We start from the raw sequence: 6,000 nt of genomic DNA, 5'->3' as shown, positions 1-6,000 counted from the left end.
CATACTGGGGAGGCGAACAAAGAGTGCGACTTCAAAAGAGATAATACATCGGGATGAACATCGAGGTTCCCTCACATACTGACGAGGCGGAGGAGAGCGAAAATGACCGCAGGGGTTCTGAAGGGTAAAGAAGAAAAGCCTTTGAGCGGAAACGTGACATCTCGCCATCTAGTAACCCTACCAGCTTGTTCATGCCAAATCAATCAGTTTGGCAATATTGGAGGATTCCAATAAACCAGCGGTTCTCAACAGGTGCTCCGTGAGAACTTTCAGGGGCTCGAGGAAAATAAAAAAAAAACAGTAAATTTGAAAAAAAATAACTATTAATATTTTTGAATAATAAAAATAAGTCAGAAACTTTGATGAATAAATAAAAAATAGGCGTCCGGGGCTCCACCACAGAAATTACATACCGGAAACGGCTCCGTGGGTCAAAAAAGGTTGAGAACCGCTGCAATAAACGCGTTAACCCTCGAAAGAGTACAAGTCCTGATATATGTTTTTAATGACTTATTGTATCAAACCGTTTTTTTTCGAATATTATTGCATAGTATGTATAAAGATTGAAATAACTATACTTCAATCGGGATATACACACTGAATAAAAATACATGCCTATAATCCGCAGAAGCTAATTTCGATACTTTCTAAAGAAAATATCACCGTTAATGAGATGAAGCGAGAAGTTATCCATACATCTCGATGACGCAACCGTAATTTTTTTATGGGCAGTGTATCATTATTTTATAATTTTTTTTTTCTCGTGATCATCGCTCTCATATGAGGTTACTGCATAGCAGATATATTAACATTCATACTTTTTTACGGCATCCTGTTTCAGCCCTATCGTTAGGTATTTTGCCTGTTGCTGCCTTTAAATATGTATCTATAAATCTGTGAAAAATTATGCTATTGCAAATTAATTTTTGGAACATTTATTTCCATCTCAACTTCTTAGAGGGGAAAAAAGCTGCAGATAGTATCCCTATGCACGGCATCCTAGGGCAGAGGCATACGCAAGAGAAGGACGTAGGGGGGCTCACGCATATAAGAACATAGTGGGAGCGATGAGCAAAGCGACGAATGAGAAAGAAGAGAAACGAGATGAGAATATAGCTGCGAGCAAGGAACATAACACAAGGCGTTTAATATAGCAGAGTATCGAATAGAAACTCGCAATCAGTTTGGTATTTTTAATGAAAGAATGGTTAAAAATTTAATAATTATAAAAACCATTGCTCAGACAACAGTTTAGAAATAACAGTGTTGTGTGAATATCGCTATTTTTAAATATAACTACAGAAATATTCCTCATATTTTGGTCGCTTTCCCTATATCTTTTCCCGTTGCACTACAGTGCGATCACTTCTCGAAAGATCAATAATATTTTGTACTAAATTTATGAGTAAAAAATTGAGAAAAATATCAAGTTTATCAAAAAGCCCTCCTACCGTTTAAATTTGTATTATTTGCATAGGCGGAAGGGTAGAAGTGGAAAATCCCCCCTACTTCTCGAATAGCTTTATTTGTATAAATATTTATTGATTTCATTTTTTTTACACAAGAAACGTAATTATTCACACACAAAAATCCAGCAAAAAAACATTCGGTACGCTTCCAGTATGAAAATATTAACGGTACACAGAAAATAAACAAATAAAACTTGCCAATTTTTCCACAGAAACATATACGATTTTTAGTTCAGACTACTCAAATATATATTCCCTCACACGGTGCATGATAAATTAGCTTAAAACTCAAAATATAAATTAGTTGGTTAAACACGTGCGCACGAAAAAAGTTTGACGGGAAATGCATGAAAATTATTCGGTACTTGCTGTTTCCATTTGATCGTCCACACCATTTTGAAGTACGTCGAGAACTTAACATCAACGATTCTGGTGACATTTTTTACCTCACTACCGCTTTTTGACAGCGAAAACAAGCCCTTTTGACAGCCATCTTGAAACTACACACAAGCGAGCAGAGCAGCGCAAACCAAATATCTTGAATGCGTTGCTCTTATCGTTTGTTGCGGAGTTCCCGCAGTGCCTTCTTAACGCATGGGCCCACCTGCGCACGGCCCTGGGGCCTCAAGAGAAAAGGGGCTTCACAAAAACAAGAACCGTTTGAAATTTTCGAAAATTGGCCAGGTAGGGCCTCAGAAAAATCACTTGGCCCGGGGTCCATGGTGCCCTTAAGACGGCCCCGAGTTCCCGCCCTGCTGCGATGCGCGCCACTATCCGCAGGCACATTGGAATCAGTGTGTTTGATTTCGCTGCTCCGATCTCTTCTCCCCTCGTGGCGTGGCGCAGTTTGACCAAATTGGTCCTTGCGCCAATAAATTCAAAACCCAATCCAATCCCCTCGTTGCTTTGCTCTCCGTCTTACTATGTGATCAGCCTTACAGAGAAAACTGACGACACAATGATCACTGGAAGAAAACTCGTCCCCCACTGAAACATGTTCAACAAGATCCTCGTAACTAGTGAGAACTTAATCCAAAATAGCAGTACCCCTAGTGGTTCCTGATTCATGCTGATACAAAAAATTATTGAGCACCAAGTTAAGAAAGTCTCTTTCATATTGATCTCTAGCTGAAAGGTTTTCCCAATCTATACCCGGGTAATTGAAATCCCCTAAAATCACAACCCTCTTATGCATGTAGGAAATTTCATCATGAAATTTGGCGATGCAATTTGGATCCCTATTCGGTGGATTGTAGCAAACCCCCACAATACGTTTATGATGTCAAAGGCAACTTTTGACGATGAAAAACGTCTCGAACGTCGCTAATCTCTCCCCCCTCCCCTCCCCAGGAAGACAGCAGTGATCGAAACCTCGAAAATCCCTACACACTCTGTTCCTTAACCATAGAATCGCCGATGATTGATCCCCTATCACTATCGCCGTCTACCACATCCACGACCACCCATTCACCCTCTAACTAAATTGTCGTTGTTCGTGAAGATTGCTTCTTCACCGACACGTGGTTCGACGACAGATGGCTCCGTTATAACTGGGCCCTCTAAAACCGCAACTTTCTCCATTAACGGTTCTACCTCGTGTTTCAATCTTGCCTTATCCAAACACCCCTTACACTTGAAACTATCGGCTACTATCTCCCTAGATCAGGGAAACCTCCCGTCGCAAGCTCTGCACAACACTACTTGATGTCGAGGCATACTAACACGATTGCTGAAAACTAGATACTAATACTTAGAAAGTGATTTCTCCCCCACCATGTACATAACGGTTATTGTTTTGACATTTAAAGCCATACAGATTGAAAGGCCGATTGTGGTCAGTAGTCATCCCTCTTAAAACTAACAAAATGAAGTGACCCCCCCCCCTTCCCGCAATCGCTCTTTTATTTTCCTGTAGGATTGCTTAAAAACCGGGGGTAAGTTGTGACGACAAATTTTTCCAGGAAAGGACTCCCGTGCGTAAAATTTGGCAGTATAAAGCCATAAAACTCAATCACTTGCAGGTGGTTAGACGAAAAGGACAAAAAGGATAAGAGAGTAAGTAATGAGGTTGCGAATAGAGGAAAGGCAAGAAAGTATTGGAGGGTATTACGCAATTATTATTAAGTAAGGCCATGAAGTAAGGATGCTGATGAGTGAGGAAAATATATTGGATATTATGTATGTTTGACTTTAGAATAGAGAGAGAGAGAGCACACACAGAGAGAGTTCCCGTCTTTTTCAGAGATGGACGGACCCCACACATAGAATAATTGGGATAGCTATTGACACGCTATAACACATTTAGAAATCACAACAATCAACAATCCCGGAATCGTAGTACCATGCACTTTTTTCAGACCTTATCCACTTCGTTCATCTCTGGTGTTTCCATTTCCCCAAAACATTATTAGGATTTCATAGTAGGCAGTACTGCTAGTACAGTTTATACAAACTGGAAGCCTCCCCCTCACACACAATCCACGTTTTTTTTTTTTTCAATCTATTCTTCTCCCCTTCCCCATCTCAAGCAATGCTATGCTATAGCTAACGAAGATTAAATAAATTTTCAACAAATATATTCCCACTGATTTTTTTTTAATCTTATGTTTCATTTTCAGTATTCGTGTGTCACAACAGTAATTTTCTCGATTTCTGGGGAATTTTTCTCCGGATTTCGGGAACGGGAAATCGCAAAAAATTCCCGAGAACGGGCGAGATGGGAATTCTCGCCTGAAAATCCTAGGTTTATCCCAAGTCTAGAGCCTTTTTAGCCTCCCAACAGGGTCGTATTTAAGGGCGGCATAAGTGCACATGAAGCTTTGCAACCGGATGGCAGGTGAACTCGAGCCGCCTCTGGTTTTGATTTTGTGTTTTTACACCATAAATGCACTGCAAACAGCCAGGGATTTTACATACATATTTTTTGGTGCTCGATTAAATTAACCAGAGTGTCCCTCAGGGGTGTGCGATAGATGCGGCCACACAGGGCCCCGCTCTTGGAGGAGTCCCTCATATGTGGGAATATAATAAAGTGGATTTTTGTGTTTTTACAACAATAAAACAGGGTAGCTGTGTTTAAACTATAGAAACGATGGTGATTATTTCAAATAATACATCAAATAAACGAGAATTATTCGCAATACGAAGGCGCCGCGCAGATCATTTTCTCTTCGGGCTCTGCGTCTGTTAATGGTGGCCCTTGAAATACTTTATTTTGGGCTTAAAATCAATTTAACTCTAATAATAATGTAGTTATTATAAACTCGAATTGAAAAGTAGACAGAATAAGTGCAACCAATTTTTCAGCTAGTTTTTGTGAACCCCCTTAATACTTAGTTTTTAGTTATTTTTCCTTTCTTCCATAAATAATTTCTTTTTTTAGTACCTATTTCGACCATTTTTAGTGCGTAAACTTCAAGGCTCTATTGATTACGATTTCAACTATCAACGCGTTCCTGAAATAATGAAAAAAATGAATTTAATGAAATGAGTTCCCTTTTCTGAACAGTTTTTTCCCTTTCAAGATTTATGTTCGTAAGTCGAAAAAATTATAAGTTGGGGAGCGACTGCATAATTTTTTTGGAGGGGGTCGCAAAAATGTTTTTGTACCGGGCCGCGAAATTCCTAAGCCCGGCCCTGATTAGTCTACATTTGTTCAGCAGAGGGGAAGATGTGAGTGAGATGTGCTCCATTCGGAAGATACAGTCCAAACTTCACTCAAAATGTTCATTTTTCAATGCATTTCCCTGTTGTAATGAAAAAAGAATAGTTTTCAGAAGTGTCATCTCGAGTATTGTAAATAAAAATGTATTTATTTGATTTTTTTCCCCCATACATATTACCCATATCCCTGTCGGTACTTCTAAGTACCAGCTACATATAATTAATCACTAAAACACTGTAAAAAGTATTTTACTCTTTTTTTTCCCTAAGGTTATTCTGCAACAAAACTTATCTAATGATGCAAAAATATAATTAAAAAGTTACTGGTAAATTAATTCAGGATATAAAATGTTCGGTAAGACGTATTCACGTCAAAAACTCACTATTTCTAGAAGGCCAAGCCACGATGATAGTAAAAAAAAAACACGTAAATTAATTTTCTTTCGCTTAAATCTGGAATTTTTTGGTTGTGAAAGAAACTGATAAGAAAGGGTATTCGTGATAGTCGTAAAATCCTATGTGATGATGGATCTTGTTAATCATAGGCGCAGGGGCGTACGCAGGATAGACCTTTGGAGCAGGCACAAAAGGCTTGGAGGGAGGTACAAAAATTTCCTTCTCGAGAAATTGTGAGTTGCCGCCCTACAAAAAGCATTTAAATTAACAGAAATTGGTTTATATAGCGTATAAAGGGTATTTTTATTCGATATTGCGTACTACTTATGTTATGGAATGCAATTTCCGTATTGAGCTCAGCGCCCTCATGCGGTAATGTGGACTATTTGTCAGTTGCTATTTGGCCGTCGTACCGTACGCACGTTTGTATCTTTGTTATAATCCCGCTTTACTTTATTATGTGTAGTAAATG

This window comes from Pholcus phalangioides, unplaced genomic scaffold (assembly GCF_987345545.1).
Source record: "Pholcus phalangioides strain wild (caught in Gottingen) unplaced genomic scaffold, Ppha-v1.0 ptg000017l_1, whole genome shotgun sequence".
Classification (NCBI taxonomy): domain Eukaryota; kingdom Metazoa; phylum Arthropoda; class Arachnida; order Araneae; family Pholcidae; genus Pholcus; species Pholcus phalangioides.
Note: the sequence above shows the minus strand (reverse complement) of the source record.